This window comes from Triturus cristatus, chromosome 1_2, assembly GCF_964204655.1.
Source record: "Triturus cristatus chromosome 1_2, aTriCri1.1, whole genome shotgun sequence".
Lineage (NCBI taxonomy): Eukaryota > Metazoa > Chordata > Amphibia > Caudata > Salamandridae > Triturus > Triturus cristatus.
Window position 1 is genome coordinate 763,688,979 of NC_140580.1, and position 20,076 is coordinate 763,709,054.

Sequence of the window (20,076 nt, forward strand, 5' to 3'; positions counted from 1 at the left end):
AACTAGGAGACCTGGTACGCAAACCCACTATGGATGCAACATAAATAAAAAACACAGATGTACAGCTCAGATACACATGTTTGGTTCTCAAACCACATAACTGCACACCCTGGTACTAAGGGCTAAATTTAGATTTTGACGGGTGGGATAGCCAATCAAAAATGTGGTGGTTGTCCTGTCCACCATACTATATATACATTGTAGCCTCTGGCACTTGTAATAATGCAGAAGGATATCCGTAACATTCTGATGAAGTATCCCATCTACCAAACTCTAAAGCAGGTTCTACGTTCTAACTTTGTGCCAATTTCAATGGCATTTCCTCCAGCATTTTCGTTTTCCCATGCTTGACTAGAACCTATCAATGGCACGTTCTGTGGGAAAAGGATCCTTTCACACCCTATGCAAGTTTCATCACCTTGAGCAGGGCTGGACTGGCCATAGCTGTGACCAGCGTTTCCCCAGTGGGCCTGAAGGGTGGGGGCCCGTTTTGGACCGGTGTGGGGTGTTTTTGTTAGTGGGGGCCGGTTTTGCAGCAGTGCTGCAAAATCGGTTTCTTGTAACAAAAGCATACCCAGCAGCGGAGTTTCCCCCCCCCCCCCCCCCCCTCAGGTCGGTCAGACCTACTTGCAAGGGCTGGTTTGCGATCCCAGTCCGGCCCTGACCTTGCGCAATCTGCATGAATCTTTGGATGTTCAAACTTAAAAGTCCAATTTCTATTTACTTTTGGAATGTTTTATCATCTTTGGCCCAAAGTAATAATCAATTCAAAACCGCTATTTCCATGAAAATGTGATTCAACCATAACTACAGAAACCCTATCTCTGAATCTCACTAGCTCTGCATACAGGCACCTCTTATGCATGTGTATGCACCCCTGAAACTATGCAGAGAGAGGATGAAATGATGTGCCTCAGAGCTAACAAAACCATCCCTGTAATAACTGTTAAATACATTAAAATAGACAAAAAGAGAATGTGGCTGCTTTGCAACTGAGCACAGAAAAAAATCCCCTAAAACAAGCATTAACAAAACCAATAGGTCTAGTATTGTCTGCCAGTCTTTTGGCTTTGTCAGTGCTTGTTTTGTTTTGTCATGATTTTTGGAAAACTTGATCGCTGGTGAGGCTGCCAGCTCCACTCCTATAGAAATAAAACATTGTTTAAAAGCAAAAATAGTTTTTGGTCTCAAACACACTTTGTCACAGTAGTTCCTGGCACTTATGGGCCTACTAAGTGTGCAGGTGACAATCAGTGAAGTTACACACTGACTATGACACATCGTCCCATGATGGATGCTGTAGTGGACGGAAGAAAAACAACACAGCAATGGATGAAGCGGGCAGGCTGGAAGTCCCTATAAATAAATAAATATATCATAACTATAATTCTAGTAAAATCTATAATGTTGGCTAAAGCCAGACCTAAAAATGGACTCACCTAAAATTAATCTTGTACAGTTTTGGACGTACGTTGCACCCATCGAACATCCCCTCCCCTTACCCATAAATCCAAGAATAATAAAAGGTGTGCCTCCCTTTCCCACACAGATTAAATATTCACCTATGTGGTAGCAAAGAACAAACTTCCAATTTCGTGTTTTTTTAGGGTGTGGAGCAATTGAAAATGGATTTTGCTGATGTAAAATGGTGATAGTGGTTTAAAATAAAATCCATGGAGGAGGACCGCTTGCTCTTTGTATTCTTAAGCTCCTCTTGACGTGTTCACCAGCCGACTCCCGACTCCCACTTACCTAGTCTCGAATCCAGGGACTTTTTGTCTTTTTGGGCTGTAAAATGTTCAATGCGCGAGCTCAGTGCGCAGCAGAGCCTTCTCCGCCGAGCCATTCGTCGCTGGTCAGTGTCTATTTTTAAATTGTGTTAAATGTAACTCTAGCCACGCGCTGCCGCCCTGCAGGGGACAGGGCTCGCGGATAGATCATCGGCGGAGTATCTGGCGGCACCAAGGGCACAAGGGGGCGCAGGTGGAGTCCAGCTGTGAGCAGTCTCTGGTCCAGGCTGTTAAACTTATATGTCGTCTCTTATTATCTTGCCTGTCTTTCCAGAGCTTAGGTGCATATTATAAAGCCAGGTGATAAAATTATCGCCGCTTTAGCGGCAGAAAACTGCCGCTAAAACAGCGATAATGGGCTTGATAATATGCTCTATGGAATTCCAATTGAAGCTCAGGTTAGATGTCGTTCACATCCAACATGGGCTTCAATTGGAATCCCATAGAGCATATTATCAAGCCCATGATCGCCGTTTTAGCGGCAGTTTTCTGCCGCTAATGCGGCGATAATTTTATCGCCTGGCTTGATAATATGCCCCTTAGTTTTTAAAAGAATGAGAGCTGGGGCCTTAAATTTTGCTCAGAAGTCCTCGGGCGGCGCTATCGAATCTCAGGGTGTTTAATCCCACGGCTGCACACTCTTGAATCTACTTCCGGCCTCTTTTATCCACCAGCAGGCACTCCCCGCCCCTTTATCTCGCTCGATCAGGTTCTTTTTTGTGTTTAAAAGACTTTATTAGGTTTAGTATATACTACGTAACAACAATACAATATGATCAAAAATTATAAGGAGTAGGCATGCAGTATTAAAGACTGTTAAGAAAACAATAAAAGTATCTATAATTTTAAATAGGAGGGAAAGAAAAAAAGGGGGGATGAAGGGGTAGAGCAGGGAGGGGAGGGTGGAAGGGAAATCTTAGAACAATTCTTAGATGCCTAACAAAAATAAGAACAACAAATTGCCTCTAGTTAATCTGATATAGTAAACAATATACCTATCAACATATCATATAATCTATTCAAATATAGAATAAAGACAGAGAGAAAAATTCATGGAGGGTGAAAATTTTCAGAGAGAATAGACATGGTATTTTTAAACTTGCTGTCTTTGTCGTTGTTTTTCTACTTTCTCTTCCTCTTACTTTTCCCCTTTTGTGTTTTTCTCTCTTGCTCTGGGTCAAAGTCTGATAAGGGAAAGCAAGTGCCATTTGCCAAAAATAAGTGCCGATAGGCCCCACCCCTAAACACCAGCTCAACTTAAGCACTGCGTCTTATTCGTTAAAGTGCTTGCTCTATGAACGTATGTCTCCAATATAAGGTAAATAATCTCCATTTGGTTTGAAGAAAGCATCATTCAATAGAGTGGCGATGGGAAGAAGAGTGAGCGATAAAGTGCAAGTGGTTTACATTATTTGTCTTTATGAAAAAGTACTCTATGTGCCTAGAGGATTTATTTTGCAACCACCAACCATGTTGTGTGCTGGGTGCCGCAGTCAAGACAAATACTATGAATGAGTTCTGCAAAGTGAGGAGACGGACCCGCAGGGATAGACTAGATAAATCCCTCTAATCCAAGGAAATAGCATGTTCTGCCTACGGCGCAGTTTAGGAGTCTTGCCAGTGCTCAAGCTCATGGGTCTTCATTTGGAAGTCGTCAGTGGCAGCTACTCCACCAAGGCGGAGGAGCGTGGCACCACTGCTTAGGCCAAAAAGGAAAAAAATGAAATGATAACAACTCCTTGTTATTATCATTTTATTTTCCGTCCTTGCTCAGCTGGGTATGGCAGGGACAGGGCTGATTGCTCACAGAGCATGGAAGGAGTGGTTTGGCAACTCCAAGTGTGCAAGACGCTTTGGCCGGCCGTCTCAGGCCGGCCAAACTGTCATTCGCACTTTGCATGTTCTGCACCAGGCTGCATTACAGCCTGGGTGTAGAACATGCTCAGTCTCCCATTCCCTGGATGAGTGCCAAACCTCGGCGCACAGACCAATCACAACGCTGCATTGCAACGCTGTGATTGGCTGTGGGGAGTCTGGGAGCTGGGTGCTTCCTGCTTCTTGCCCTGACCGGGTGAAGGGGACCAAGAGGCGGTAGCGGCAACAGGTGTTTTAATTTTATTTTTTATTCCCTCCCCCCACAATTAAGACTTTTGGCTGTGCAAGGGCAGGCAGCTCGTCCTTGCCGTGCCCCTGATCCGCTAACAGTCGCAGCAGCATGCCTGCCCACTAGACTACAAGTTATTTATAGTCTGGCGGGCAGGCGGCCTGGCAGTCCTGCAGCAGTGCTGTTTAAAGAGCTTGTTGTGAGCCTGAACCAGCACTGCAGCGGGACAGCCAGTTGTTGAAAACTAAAACAGCGATGTGATTAAGCATTCACTAAAGACATGACTTCTTTCTAGTTGAAACATGTTTCCTGTCTTATGTTGACTAATGTCCGGACTCCATTTTGTATTGTCATGTCTCCACGTGCTTTGCACAAGAAGAGTCCTACCTTTTCGCTAGTTGCTCTTGTAATCTGCCCAGTAACAGTCTATAAATAGCTCCTTTGTCCGGCTGGCGCATGTCCAGACTTGACCACATCTGTTATCAGTTAGTCCTTGTTTGACCATGTTTTCGCGGGCTCAGGAATGTGTTAACTCCGCCCACATATTGATCCTGTATCGAAAATGTCCATAAATGGTAATGAATCTTGCTCTATGTTGTATCCACCCACTTATGAGCCCCTCTGTTGTGTATAAAAGGGGACCACGTACGCAAGTTCTTTGTGCTACTCTATGCAATACTGAAGAAGTGTTGTGTAGGTTGTAGGACCACCCTTAAGGGTTAATAAACTTTGTCTTTGTATTTGCAGCTTCCGTGCCAACTTCCTTCTAGCTTTTGTTACAGGAGAGCGAACCCTTGTATTTTGCGGGCCTAGCTGGGGCCTGTATTCATCAATTGGCGCCCGCCACGTGGGGCTCATCGGCGACTCGGATGCTCGAAGGACTGGTTGTGACGAAGGTGAGGAATTTGGCCGGGGATGTGATCACTGCCAGCGGCGTTTTAGTCCTGGCATCCCAAGGTTTTCTTCCTTCCCTTCCGAACTGACCTTCTGGGTGGCGCCGGTCCTCGACTGAGACCTCTTCTGTCGGTCTGCCGCGACAGCCGTTTGGGCGAATTTTGGAACTTGGCAGTTGGAATCTGGACACTCTTGATTGGTAAGAACCGTTGTACGGTACTTGCTCCGAGTTTTGAAGCCTGGGTTGGCTATTTGAGTTTGATTTGTGATGACCGGTCATATCTTGTATTGACTATTGTGAGAATATATGCGTTGCAACACATATAGGCAGGTAATGTGGAGATATTTCTCCGGAGTTGCTTAAATCTGAACGGCGCAAAGTTTAAGTGCCATTTTTTGATAATACTGCATATTTTGCATTATTTTTGAACATGCCTGCTTTTAGCGCACTCCGTAAGTGGTGCTGCTGTTTTGGAAACCGGTTAAATCTCGAGGAATCTGCTCCAGCCCCCCCAGAGGGGACTCCTAATAGGGATATGTATGTGAAGCATGGTCTTTCCTCTATAATGTACAGCACAGTGTGGAGGAAATACACCAAAAAGGATCCTGAGTTACGATGGCCTTTGTATGGATCGTTTGATATGCGTAAGATTGAGTATGTGGAACAGTGTATGTGTAAACGGCGTGCTCGCCAAGACATATTTGAATGTGTACGGTTATGGGTGAAGGAAGTGCGTGAGCGAGAGAAACGTGAGAAAGCGCTGTTTGATAAAGAGCAACGGAAAAATGATCATGTGAGAGCACAGGAAGCAAAGCGGCGGGAGGAAAGAGAACTGGCGGAGAGACAAGAGAAAGAGCGTAGGTTGCAAGTCTCGGGTCAATATGCTGTCCGCCAGCCACTTTATCCTGTCCTTACTAATCTTGACGATGATTTTTATTTATTAGATCGCTCTCCGCCCCCTTATGTTGGCGCGTCCGCCCCGAGATCACAGGATTCTGGATCGGTTTCGGATAAGGTAGACACGCGGTCCATGTTATCTGTTGAGCGTATGGGTGAGCTTCGGAAAATTTCTCTGCGCGTGCTTAAAGGCAAGCTATCCCTTGCTGAATTGTTGGAATCTTTGGAAAGTTGGCAGGATAGAGAGAAGCTGTATTTTGCTGCAACCTTTTCTGATGAAGTGATTACTGCCTTTCGGAAATATTCAGATGTTTTTGAGCCTGATGATGTAGTAGCAGATTCTAAAGCATTACGTAACGGTGTTTTTTCTCCCTCTGAGGTACCCGATGCGGTCCGACGGCTGTTTGCATTGCGGGACGCGGCGAGTGAACTTAAAGAGAGAGCGCGCCTACAGGCAGCGGAGAAGGAGCGGTCGGATTCACATATCGGCGGCGGCCAACCGTCTACTTCCCATTCAGATAAGAGCGAACTAGTGCATGCTAAACCGATGCGAGAGGCGGCACCTTTGTATGTTCCTCCTAAAGGAGCGGGAAACAGTTCAGATATATCTTCCCCCGATGCTAGGGGATATTTTGTGTATAATTGGGTTTATACTCCCTGGCATAGGGCTGATGTTATGGCACTAAAGAATGCATTGCCTGACCCCCGCAAGAATCCAGCGGCCTTTTACGAAGAGGTCGAAGGGGCCCTGAATTCTTGTACTATGACTTTAGCGGATATAGATGTGTTCTTTGGGCTCATTTTACCACCGGATATGTGGCGATCTGTGCGGAAGGTGGATGATCAAGCCGCTTTCAAGGCCAAGTGGTCTGAGATTGAGGATGAGGATAGGGAGAGAAAACCCGCGCAAAAACCGCCCCAGATTATTTTAGATCTCCCCGCTGCTATCTATACCAAGTTGAAAATGATTATTCCCCCTAAAAAGATTGACTGGAATATGTTAGCCTCGTGTAAACAGAAGGTTGATGAATCAGTTTCAGACTTCTTTACGCGCTTTGAGGAGACATTTCATGATTTCAGTGGTCAGTCACTTACGGATGATACGGGTCGACATCTTTTTGTTGATAAATATGTGGCGAATTTATTACCGGGAATAGCAGCTCGATTGAAGGCGAGTGAAAGTTCTTGGTCCACCTCGTCTCCAGCATCCCTCCTGACTATGGCTCAGTATTATGAGCGTCAGGAACAAGAAGCGAAGGGGAATGAGGAGAAGAAATCGAAAGATTTGAAAACTAAGGTGATGTTAGCACAAGTATATGGTCCGCCTCGTCGGGGAGTCGAAAGAGGTAGAGGAGGATTCTATGGTCCCCCTTCGGGTCGGTCAGATGTTAATAGAAATCAATGTGCGTATTGTAAACAGTCGGGTCATTGGGCCAGAGATTGTCCGGTATTATATGCATCTCGTCAGGGACGTGGTCAAGGACCGCCGAGAGGTAGAGGGGGCTTTTAGAATTTTAGAGGGCACTCTAATGATTGTGCTCGATTTGACCCTAACGTGCAGCAACGGGATAGACCTAATGTATTTGATCGGAAACATCAGTATCAAATGTCTGGGAACGACCGTTCTGGGTACCATGATTCACAACATGCGTAGGATTGCGTTGGATGGGGGTTGGAATCAGTTGAAGTGCCGGTTGATCAGAAGGGTCCTTATGTTTCAGCAAATGTTTTGGGTTCTACTGATTGGTTCCTAGTTGATACAGGAGCCACTCGTAGTGCGCTGTCCAAACAATTGGTTCCGAGGGCTCCCCCATCTGGCTTAATGGTTACATCGGTAGGGTTTGATGGTACACTCTCTCGAAGCCCTCTTTCCCGACCCCTTGCATTCCATGTTGACCACTTTTCTGCACCCTGTCCGTTTTTGCTTGCCCCGAACACGCCTGACAACATTATGGGTCTTGATATGCTCAAGCACTTCAGAGCAACGATCCGCTGCTCCCCTACTGGAGTACGTGTGATCTTAAATGATAATCACCCCATGACAGAACGGATGTGTGTGGTTGCAGAGGATACTGTCTTAGCTTCCCTCCCTCGTACCTTGTGGGCTACTTCGGATACTGATGTGGGACAGATGGTGATTCCGCCTGTCCACATTAGTGTCCAGGAGGGTGCGGTGTTACCACGCCTCCCTCAGTATCGTATTTCCCAGGAGGGGGAGGAGGCACTCATACAGATTGTGCAGGATTTGATTAAGGTGGGAGTAGTGGAGGAAGTTCCCTACAATGTCTGCAACAGCCCTATTTTACCCATTTTGAAGAAAGATACCGATACCAGGGTTTATCGTTTTATCATTGACTTAAGGGAAGTGAATAAGATAGTGATACCTCAGTATCCAGTGGTTTCTGATATCACGACGTTACTCACTTTGGTCCCGCCAACGGCGACCACGTTTTCAGTTATTGATTTGCAAAATGCTTTCTTTTCGATTCCTATTCATCCTGATAGCCGATACCTCTTCGGCTTTACTTTGAATAATAGGTCTTATAGATTTTGTAGAGTCCCTCAGGGTTATACCGAAAGCCCTAGTATTTACAGTCAAGCATTGAAAAGGCAATTGGATTCCTTTGTTCTGCCTGAGGGTGTCGCCCTTATACAATATGTCGATGACATCTTGTTGGCGGCCGACACTCCTGAGCTGTGTGAGAAGTGTACGTTATCTTTGCTTTCCTTTTTGGCATCTCATAATCACAAAGTGTCGAGAAAGAAATTGCAATTCTGTAGACCAAAGGTGACTTATTTGGGTCACCTTTTGTCTAAGGAGGGGCGTGCACTCACACCAGATCGTATTCAAGCAATTTTGGACACGCCAGTACCTTCCACACAGAAGGATGTGCGTGCATTTTTGGGCCTTGCTTCTTTCTGTAGGCAATGGATATTGGGGTTTTCACACATAGCTAAACCGTTGTTAGCCCTTTTGACAAAAGACACACCGATTCCTCTTCCCTGGTCAAATGAGTGTGAAATTGCTTTTCAGCAATTACGACAAGCCCTTTGTTCAGCACCAGTGTTAGGTACCCCTGATTATATGAAGCCCTTTTCACTGTATGTGCATGAGAAAGATGGATGTGCATTATCAGTTTTAGTGCAGATGCACGGCGACAAGCAGCGCCCTTGTGCATATTTTTCGGCTATACTTGATCCTGTTGCCCGAGCATTGCCTGGTTGTTTTCGCTCGGTTGCGGCGACAGCTGTGTCAATACGCCAAAGTGAGGGAATTGTGTTATCTCACAAACTGTTGGTATTAGTTCCCCATGCTGTTGATGCCCTGCTTAATCAGACAAAGACGCAGCATTTGACCAGTGCTCGTTTAACGGGATATGAGTTGACGCTTTTGGCTCCTCATATTACGTTAAAGAGATGTGCAACGTTAAATCCAGCCACATTGTTGCCGTTCCCGGAAACTCAGTCTGAAGCACGGAAAGCACATGATTGTATTCTTGTGACTGAGGAACAGACAAAGGGTCGTATTGATCTCCAGGATACGCCCTTTACAGATGTAGATGGAGAACTATGGGTGGACGGATCATGCCTGAAGCTACCAGATGGTACGACTTCAGCAGCGTATGCAATTACCACATTACAAACAATAGTGGAGACTGCACGCATACCGCAGAAATCAGCTCAAGCAGCGGAACTGATAGCATTAACACGAGCATGTGAGCTCAGTGCAGGATTGTGTGTGAATGTTTATACAGATAGCCGCTATGCCTTCGGAGTAGCGCATGATTTTGGCCTACTCTGGAAGGAGAGAGGGTTTCTAAAGTCACATGGAGCACAGATAATGTACGGGGAGTTAGTTCACAACCTTTTGACTGCATTAACATATCCAAAGAAGATTGCTATAGTTAAATGTAGTGCCCAGAAGAAGGTGGTTGATAAAGTTGGAGAAGGGAATGCCTTAGCAGACCGGGTGGCACGAGAGACTGCGATGCAGCCTGGTGCTACTGCAATGTATGTTGTGAAGTCGCAGGCAGAAAGATGGCACGATGCTAGGAGAGAAGTGCTGGAGATACAGAGGACCACCTCCGATAAGGAACGGGAGCAGTGGTCCAATGATGGAGAATTAGATGATGAAGGGTGTTGGAGAAGTAAGCAGATGGATAAATGGAAGTTACCCACTGCCTTCGTACAACCTATGGTTCAGATGGCACATGGACTAGCGCATGTCGGAGCTTCCGCAATTGTCAAATTACTCACACGAGTTTGGGAGCATCCGGAGATCGCTAGTACGGCAAAGAGGGTAGTGCAGACCTGCATGATTTGCCTGAGGTACAACCCAGGAAAGGGTACACGAACTCCAGCAGGAGGATTTGCAACACCTACTGCACCCTTTGAGGTTTTGCAGATGGATTACATTCAGCTTGAGCGCTGTAACAATCTGAAGTATGTTCTAGTAGTGGTTTGTGCCTTCAGTTAATGGGTTGAGGCATACCCTACGAAAGACAATACTGCAATGACTACAGCCAAGATGCTATTGAAGGAGTTCTTCCCTCGATATGGTGTTTGTAGATTGTTGTGGAGTGATAACGGACCTCATTTTATAGCAGACGTTATCAAGTATGTCCTGAAAGGTCTAGGCATTACTCAGAAGTTCCATGCAGTGTTTCACCCTCAGTCTGCGGGATTGGTTGAGAAATATAACGGTACTTTGAAGCTTAAGATCGCTAAGATCCAAGCTTCGACTTCTTTGACTTGGCCAGACGCTTTACCGCTGGCATTATTGTCAATTAGATCGATACCGCATTCTCGGACCGGTCTCACACCTTACGAGATCGTGTTCGGACGCCCAATGAATATTTGGGGTCCACCAAAACCGAAGTCAGTGTATGATGTACCTTGTGTAATGATGAATGATTATCTGGCACAGTTAACGGATAATTTGGTTTCTATTCATCAACAGGTTCGAGAGGCGCTCCCTGATCGGTCCACAGGTGAAGGTCATAATCTCCGACCTGGCGATCAGGTTATGATTAAGGTGTTCGAAAGGACGAACAGTCTGGAGCCGAGATGGGTTGGTCCTGAGCAAGTCCTGCTCGCAACGAGGACAGCTGTGCGAGTTTCCAATCGGAAGAACTGGATCCATTCTTTGCACTGTCGTAAAGTGCCGCCTGGATTGGTGGAGCCTGCCGTGTTGACCGACCATCGAGAAATCCTGACTGCGGAGAAAGGCCGTGCTGTGGAACCGGACGACACTGAGGAGCTCTTCCCGGACCAAGCGATTCCTGGGGGAAGAAGATATCACCTCAGACCGAGGAAGTGATTTTTTTGTATCCAAAGACGTTGTCAGAACGGCCCTTAGGTTAGTGAAACGGAGAGCCAATGAGGCAAGGGGGGGATCAGCCCTGCATTAGTGTAGTGACACCCGTCTTGGCCCGCTGGTGAAGAAATCAACGGCTGCCTAAGGGGAAGAGTTCTGACAACCTTTTAGTTTCAGGAAGATATTGACTTTTTACTGTAAGATGGAGAAGAAGAAGATTCTTTGTGCGACAAGCTTTATTATCATTGTGGCTATTGTTGGTATAACCACATGGTTTGTTGAGGATGTGACTCCTGCCCGTGAGTTGCTTGTTTTGACCACTCCAGTGCCTGAGGAGCACTACTTTTATACCCTTCCGTATCAAGAATTGAAGCATCGTCAGTCTTATTTGAATAACACTTTCATCCAGATGTTGCATCATACCCATGTTGCTACAAATGCTACGAACTGTTGGATATGTGGTATGATGCCAGCTCATCAGAAGAAAGGAGGAACGCCGTTTATACCTCTTCCTTTCTCTCATAATGGCTCTTGTAGAGCATGGTACACTTTGCTTTTTGCCACACGGAAACCTACAGTGGGACGATTACTTTTCAGACTTAATAGGGAATGTCATCAGGATAAAGAAGGCTATCCACAAGCGAATGGGACAATATGGGAGTGGGAAGAATATCGACCAGACAATGAATCGATCCCCTACATCTTCACGAACACTAGAGATACTGCTGGGAATGAACACTTTGTGATTCAAGTGGCACAAGCTCAAGCAGATCTGTGTGTTCAGAGTGTGGGTTATATTCCTGTTGGTGTTAGCGACTGTATTATTGTTTTAAACATCGACGGATTAAATAATAGTACTTTCTTGGCCTCCCATAACACATACTTTGTATGTGGGAATAAGGGTTATTATCGTTTACCAGCCGGGTGGTCCAGAGTATGTTATGTAGCGTTCTTATTACCTCCTGTATTCTTAGCACCTGCATCCTATCATAAAGATTTGAAGTTGTTGAATAATGTGACTGTAAATAGGTATAAAGTACTCTATCTATTGATGATGTTGATCAAACTGATACTAGCTTACAGCAGTATATTGATTTTAACTTAGGATTGTTTTTCTTTGTTGGAGCTGCCCTAAATAGTAGGAAGGTTCGTAGATTAACAAGAGTTGTAGAGGCTGTGACGAATCAAACCGCTGCTGCTCTTGGGAATCTTACGGAAGAATTACAAATTACTAGAATTGTTGCATTACAAAATTGTATGGTATTAGATGTCATGTTAGCTGACAGAGGTGGAGCATGTAAAATTATCGGAAGTAGTTGCTGTGTGTTCATTCCTGACCATACGCCATCAGTTTACAATGCTATTAATAAATTGCATAAAATCGCAGCTGAGATTCATACAGAAAATGGCACTTGGACCTTTTCTGGATGGTTTTGGGCATTGATCACTACATGGGGATGGAAGGTTTTAACTGGTCTCTGTATTATTGTAGCAATTCTGTTTTCCTGCTGCATCTGTGTTCAGTGTGGCCCTTTACTCTGTTCTCTATGTGTGTCATTCTGTATACCTGATAAGAAAGCTATTGCCAATGTTACCTATCAGAAACATTTAACCAAAGAGGTGGAAGAGATGATGAAAATTGACATATATGATGATTATCCTAATAAGCCGAATGTCTTCAGTAAATGCTGAAAGGGTCGTCTGTTGAAAACTAAAACAGCGATGTGATTAAGCATTCACTAAAGACAGGACTTCTTTCTAGTTGAAACATGTTTCCTGTCTTATGTTGACTAATGTCCGGACTCCATTTTGTATTGTCATGTCTCCACGTGCTTTGCACAAGAAGAGTCCTACCTTTTCGCTAGTTGCTCTTGTAATCTGCCCAGTAACAGTCTATAAATAGCTCCTTTGTCCGGCTGGCGCATGTCCAGACTTGACCACATCTGTTATCAGTTAGTCCTTGTTTGACCATGTTTTCGCGGGCTCAGGAATGTGTTAACTCCGCCCACATATTGATCCTGTATCGAAAATGTCCATAAATGGTAATGAATCTTGCTCTATGTTGTATCCACCCACTTATGAGCCCCTCTGTTGTGTATAAAAGGGGACCACGTACGCAAGTTCTTTGTGCTACTCTATGCAATACTGAAGAAGTGTTGTGTAGGTTGTAGGACCACCCTTAAGGGTTAATAAACTTTGTCTTTGTATTTGCAGCTTCCGTGCCAACTTCCTTCTAGCTTTTGTTACAGGAGAGCGAACCCTTGTATTTTGCGGGCCTAGCTGGGGCCTGTATTCATCACAGTGTACGTTCCAGCACAGGAAGAAATGCACCATGTTGTGCCTTTCTTCCTGTGCAGTAACTGGGGGTGCAGAAATATAGTATTCACCCCTGTGCACAGGGGCAAGAGTTCTTTCATCACCATCAGCAGTTACACCGAGGAAGAACCTCCATGAGACCGCTGGCGGTGAGGAAAGTCGTAATATGCTTGACGGTGCCTCAGGGCACCACCAAGCATATTGCTCCCCTCTGACTGTCATGGGAATGCCAGGGAACAGCGGTTCTCGGGCAGCTGCGGCAGTAGAATAGCGGTCGACAACCAAAGTCCTAATAGGGCAGTCGGACCACCGGTGCGGCAGTGGGTGGAATGCCACCGCCGCACCCAGCAAGTCTGGCAGTCCTCTGGTATTTGGAGATCTCCCACTCTGTCAAACTCAATTGACTCTCTCTGTGTCTGCCTGCCATCACTGAGGCTCTCAATGATTAACATGCCTTCTTAATATCTCGTGGTTCTGAGGAGTTTTTTTTGGATCTACCTATCATTCATGCCTAAAGTTTGTGGCTTGTCATGGTGTCTGTCACAGGTGAAATCGTCATGGCTTGAAATACTATCTGGGATTGTCACTGAGAAAAGGCAAATCTTGCAGTTGTTAACCAGATTACATTTTGCAGTAGATTAAATTGATCTTCTAGTGCCCTTTAGAGATAAGCAGGTATGACAGGTGCCTTCCTATATAAACTTCTTGCATGTGTTCTTACATTTTGTGGGAAGAATAGCTATTGATTCACATTTAATAGGGCATGATTTGCAGTTTGACTGATGGTTTACTCCTTCACAAACAAGGTTGATATTCTGTACATTTTATTACAAGTGCCATTGGATGTGATGTACTTGCAATACAGTGGATGGGATATCCGTCACGTTTGTGATGGTGGAACCCGTCCGCCAAATACTAAATCAGGCCCACAATCTTCAACAGAGTCTCATTTTATCCTCATTATGTATAGCTTAGATAATGAAAATCTTACAGAAATATAATCAGAGCCAACTGGAAGAATTCAGGAGAGGTGTTTGTGTTAAAAGCCTGTAGTGCTCTATTGTGGGACTAGGGTTTGATGGACGGAGTAGTGTCTGTCCATATGTGGTGTACATTAACTCCGCCATCCCCTCAGTACTCCATTCACCAAATTTAGAGATGGCCACTGGCCCAGCAGTCATCTTTGTACATTGAAAGGAACCTCCATGATGGTAGGTCCTTTCAATGTACTAAAAGTTTGGTGGTCGGCCACCATAGGTTTTGATGACTGTGCACCAAGCATTTCGGATTTTTTCTTCAGAAATAAACTCAAAAGTGGGGATTTGTTTCTGAAAACTAAAAAAACGAAATACCCGCACACCCTGAGAGTCTTCAAGGGTGCGTGTGTGTGGGGGGTCATTATTTATTTTTCCTGTTCCTCATCGACAGGTTTTTCCTAGCAGTTTCAGTCAGAAAAAAAATACATTACACCATCCACTCTGTCGGGCCATCAGAGGAAGTATTTCTTTGACTGAGCCAACGAGGGCTGCGTTGGCAAAAAACGCATGGTCTGCCTGTCTCTAAATGAGGTGGCGGAGCGACGGTTTGGCTGACGGGGTGCTCCGTTGCATTTGCAACAGAGTTTCTTGTCGGCCAAACTCTAAATCTGACCCTATGTTGTGTTGTACAATCTTACAATTTGACAGTTGTCTTTATTTAGGAAAGTGAGAATTAACCACTGCAGAGAAGTTCCAAACCTTTAAGTGGCATGCAAGGCAAGAAAAAGTTACAAACAATAGTCATTGAAAATCTGAACACGATTTTTTAATTTAGATTTTTTTCTGTCTTACTAACAAGCAAAAGTATTTCAGAGGTTGTACTGGAACTGACCTATTTCTTATATTTTCATTTTTTCGACCATTTTCTGCACAAAGTGAATGTGCTGCCTTCCTTGTTTAGCCCCTATCTCCCCAGCAGCCTTACAAACACAATGAAATACGATTTAAATACGAGTGTATAAACTGGAAAATCATTCGTAAATAGTCACTATAATCTTTTTATAATATATATTTGCAAATTATCCATCAGTGCAAGACCATTACAGTGGTATCTTAACAATTTACATAGCAAGCAAAATCATATAATCATATTGTACTGACATTTAGAATTATCAAGAAAACAGCATGAACAAGAGAACATATGCATACACCATGACAGTGAAAATAATTGTGGCCCATTGACACATAACATTTAGAGCAATTGAACTAACAGGCATTCACACAATGTATTACTATAGTGCAAAGGTCATATCCTAGTTTATTACCATAGTACAGCAAATGTGCTATGAGGAAAAAATGTTTTACTGTCTCACAGATTGCAAGTAACAGTTACCTTTTAATACAATTACTATGTATGGAGATAGTTTTTCTAACAGACATCACATGAGTGTGATTTCACCTTGCTGAACAAATGTAACCCTTTGAATCCTGGTTTTGGTTCCATACATTTGTTAAACCAAAAAAATTAACATGACATGATCCCACTGGGTAAGCCATATATGTATATGAACAGCGTACAATATGCTGTTTGTTACTACCGTTGAGGGAGACGGGTGGCGAGTAAATGTATTATCCATCCATCCATCCATCCATCCCCTCTCTCTCTCTCTCTCTCTCTCTCTCTCTCTCTCTCTCTCTCTCTCTCTCTCTCTATATATATATATATATATATATATATATATATATTGTGTTGTTTTCTTGTGATCCTTCATCTTCAAGTATATATATATATATATATATATATATATATATATATATATATATATATATATATATATATATTCAGTGAAAAAACCATAGGTTTCACACATGTTATAGTTAGCTGGACATTTTACTCGTAAAAAACCAATGAAATTCCCCCGTTATAGTTAGTTCAGCTAACTATAACTCGCGCGCCCGCAATGAACTGCTGATGACGTCACATATTACATCACTCATGACATGGTCAGTGAGATCACTCATGACATCACTGATGACATCTCAAATGACAACACTGATGACCTCACTGATGACATCATCCAGTGAATGTGTGTTTTTCTGAAAATTAAATATGTTTTATATATGTATATCTCAAGGTTGATGGAAGAATAAATGGGTATATTACTGTCTAAATGGATGATTTCTTTTTTAAAAATTGATTATGTAACTGACTGATTAAGTGTATCATAGTGAATACATGGCTTAGTGAGTAATGTTTAAATATATAAATATCTGTATCATTTTTTCACTTTGTGTATAAGTGGCTGCATGGGTTGGTGAGTAGCTACATGGGTGTCTATATAGGTTATTAGTTGGTTTTTTGAGTATCAGTCTGAGTGTCTGCATGGTTCGGTGGGGGGTATGACGTAGTGCATAGGTGCATGAATGAGTGACTCACTGTTTGTATGTGTTGAACAGAGCATGTGTGCAGGACTGCATGGGTGGATGAGTGTGTGTATGGGTGTGTTAGTGAGTGAATGACTGTCTCAATAGTGTCTTTATGAGTAACTACATATGTTTAAAACTAGTATATGTGACTATTGGTTTATATATGTGAGTATATGTGAGAGTGAGAGATTGAAAGAGTTCCTGTATGAATAAGTATGTATTTCTATAAGTGATTGTTTAAAAGACTAAGTATGTGTAAGTTTCCGTAGAAGTAAGTGTGGTGGTGTGTGTATAACTGTATATGCAAGTAAATGTATGTTTGATTCTTTATTAGCATGAGTGACTATGTGTGTGAGTAGCTCTATGGATGAGTGGCATTGTGTAACAGGATGTATAGGTGTATGAGTACATATGATAAGTGAGTACATGTATGAGTGACTGTATTGGCCTGTTGGTGAATGAGTGGATGTGTATGTGGATCTTAGAATTACTGAAGAGGTTGTTGTAACTGTTATTGGTATGTCCATTGTTTTGTAAATTTTAGTCTCTATTTTTGAATGTGTGTATCAAAGGTTTTATTAGGGGAAGAGGAGGTCTGCCACTCTATCACAAGGATGATGTCATCAGTGATGTCATCAGTGATGTCATTTGAGATGTCATCAGTGATGTCATGAGTGATGTCACTGACCATGTCATGAGTGATGTAATATGTGACGTCATCAGCAGTTCATTGCGGGCGCGCGAGTTATAGTTAGCTGAACTAACTATAACGGGGGAATTTCATTGGTTTTTTACGAGTAAAATGTCCAGCTAACTATAACATGTGTGAAACCTATGGTTTTTTCACTGAATTTCTAAGGTTTTTTAAATGCTAATTCCTAACTATAACGTGTGTGAAACCTATGGTTTTTTCACTGAATTTCTAAGGTTTTTTAAATGCTAATTCCTAACTATAACGTGTGTGAAACCCATGGTTTTTTCAGTGAATTTGCAAGGTTTTTTAAATGCTAATTCCTAACTATAACGTGTGTGAAACCCATGGTTTTTTCAGTGAATTTGCAAGGTTTTTTAAATGCTAATTTTTTTTTTTCTTCTATTTTTTCTAACATATTTTTATTTTAATTTTCTTACCTTTTATAAAGACTATGATTAAATTTTTAAAATTCTTTAATATGTTTTTTTTTATATATTTTTTAAAATAAACATGTAAAATTTATTTGCAGTACTTTTTTTCTATTTTTTTTTAATTTTTTTAGTACGCGTACCGTAAGCTCACGGTAAGCGTACGGTTTACGCAACGTCCGTAATTTTCCTACGCTGCTTGCGTATAGTTACGCAATTTGCGTAGCCGCGCGTACTCCGCGTGGGACGCGTACGCGTGTACGCTACACGCGCACGTTACGCGGAAGTGCCGGGAGTGACTGTTATGCGCATGAGCGCAAGCGTGTGTCTTTTTTACGCGCATGCGCACTTTTGCCGTAAGCGTACCGTAAGCGTACCGTAAGCGTACGGTAGGTCATGTGATCATGAAACACAACTTTTGATTGGTTGAAACTACCTTCAGTTCTAGAACTCTCCTACACCACACCCATTCCCCTCATTTCTGCTTGTGATCCCTTGGGAGAAGGAGCTGGTTTGTCTTTGGGATACGATGGCAGAACAGCAGAGCTCTTCTGAGAGTGAGGCTAGCACTAGCAGCACTGTCTTGAGGCAGAGATCGAGGAAACAAAAGCCCTCTTATGTATGGGATTATTTTACTTTTCCTGAAGGCCAGCAAAAGGTAAATGCACCCTTAGTGACTTGTAAGCTGTGTAAGCGTGTACTTTCTAGAGGTAATCCTAACAGGAAGTATTCCTTTGGGAATCACACCATGAAGAGACACCTCCAGGATGTACACAGAAGGACACATGGTCATCTTTTTGGAGGTAACTCTTCAGAAAGACAAGCCAGTACATCCACAGCAGCTCAGCCTGAACCATCATCTGCAGGGCTGACTCCTTCTTCTGCAGGTCAGGTGAGCCCTTCATCTGTGGGGGGAGAATCTCCTTTTGCTGGCCCTCTGGAAATCAACCCTCGATTTCGGAAGGTTGATATTCGATGCACATTTTGTCAAGATCTAATTTGCTATAGGGAGACAAGTGTTTCCCTAGTGAACAACAAAATAGATCAACACATTTGTCGCTTTGAATAATTTTCCCATGCTTCCTTTCCTCTGTCCCTGCATGAACACAACGGTTCTTTTAAGAGCCAACCTTATCTTTCATCTTTTTTTTACATATGTTTTAAAAAACTTTTTTTTATTTTTTTTTACCGTACACTAAAAATCAATAAACACATTACAAGGTCCTTGAGAGACTACAATTATTATTATTGACTTACCATATTCACTGAAAAAATATTTATTCATTTGTTTTTTTTAAAAATAGTTTTAAAAAAGTTTGTAGTTTTCGAAAATTTTCTATATCTATCTGGAAAAAAAGAAAAAAGTATTAATATTTTTAAAACATTTTATAATACAGTACACATATTTACATTTTTTTCCATAAAATATTTTTGCCTTATTTTTGCTGTTTTCAGAATATATTGCATTTCACTATAAATTGTGAAAGCAATTGCATTCATCATTTTACAGCGGGCAAAAAAAAATAACAATCACAAAGATTGTATTAAAAAAGCCCTGATTCTTTTTTTACTTAAACTTAACATTATAGAAATGCATAATATTCTAAAAAAATATCATCTAATACCAATACTTATTTCTTTAAAATACCGTCTGATATGTTTGTTTCAGAAGTATAATCACAATATTATATCTCAAATAACTCCAAAATACATCTGATTTCATTTCCTTTAGACCAAATAGTAATTTTAAAATTCTTTTTTGATTAAATTTCCAATGGTAATCCAATAAAATTCTAAAGTTTTATTTGTACAGATCTCACCGATTCTCTGTAACAATTCCTTTATTGTATTTAAATATATTACTACATTTCTTTTCACAATAGTCACAAAACAAAATTTCTATGCCAATTTGAATGCACACTAACTGCTCTTTTTTTTGGGCAAGTGAAAATCACTTTTACAAACTGTCACATTATGAATCCACTTTTCAGATTTTTTAAAAAGCCCATGTCCAGACTGCTACACTACAGCAAGGGCAACCAGCCTTAGTGATGCTGAATGTATTTGCATTACAGACTGAAACCTGAAAACCCCACTCGCTTGTAAATACTGTGCATGACTATACATGGCAAGCACATGGGTGTGTGCTAAGACTCTGCTTCTTCCCCCAAAAATTCGCTCCCCCTTTCCATCTAATGCAACTGTGAAATCACCAGAGCAAGACGCAATAA

At 42.5% G+C, this 20,076-nt stretch overlaps 1 protein-coding gene across 2 annotated transcripts in view; it reads right to left on the reverse strand.

The window, feature by feature from the left end:
- Positions 1-1,865, reverse strand: part of LOC146867980 (dual specificity protein phosphatase 13B-like) — a 69,856-nt gene extending 67,991 nt beyond the window's left edge. Inside the window, exon 1 of one of the 2 annotated variants that reach the window (XM_085608741.1) lies at positions 1,753-1,865. The gene's annotated coding sequence lies outside the window, so the exon portion shown is untranslated. The remainder of the gene's footprint in view (positions 1-1,752) is intronic. The other variant, XM_085608739.1, reaches the window with a different exon arrangement.
- Positions 1,866-20,076: the final 18,211 nt, after the last annotated feature.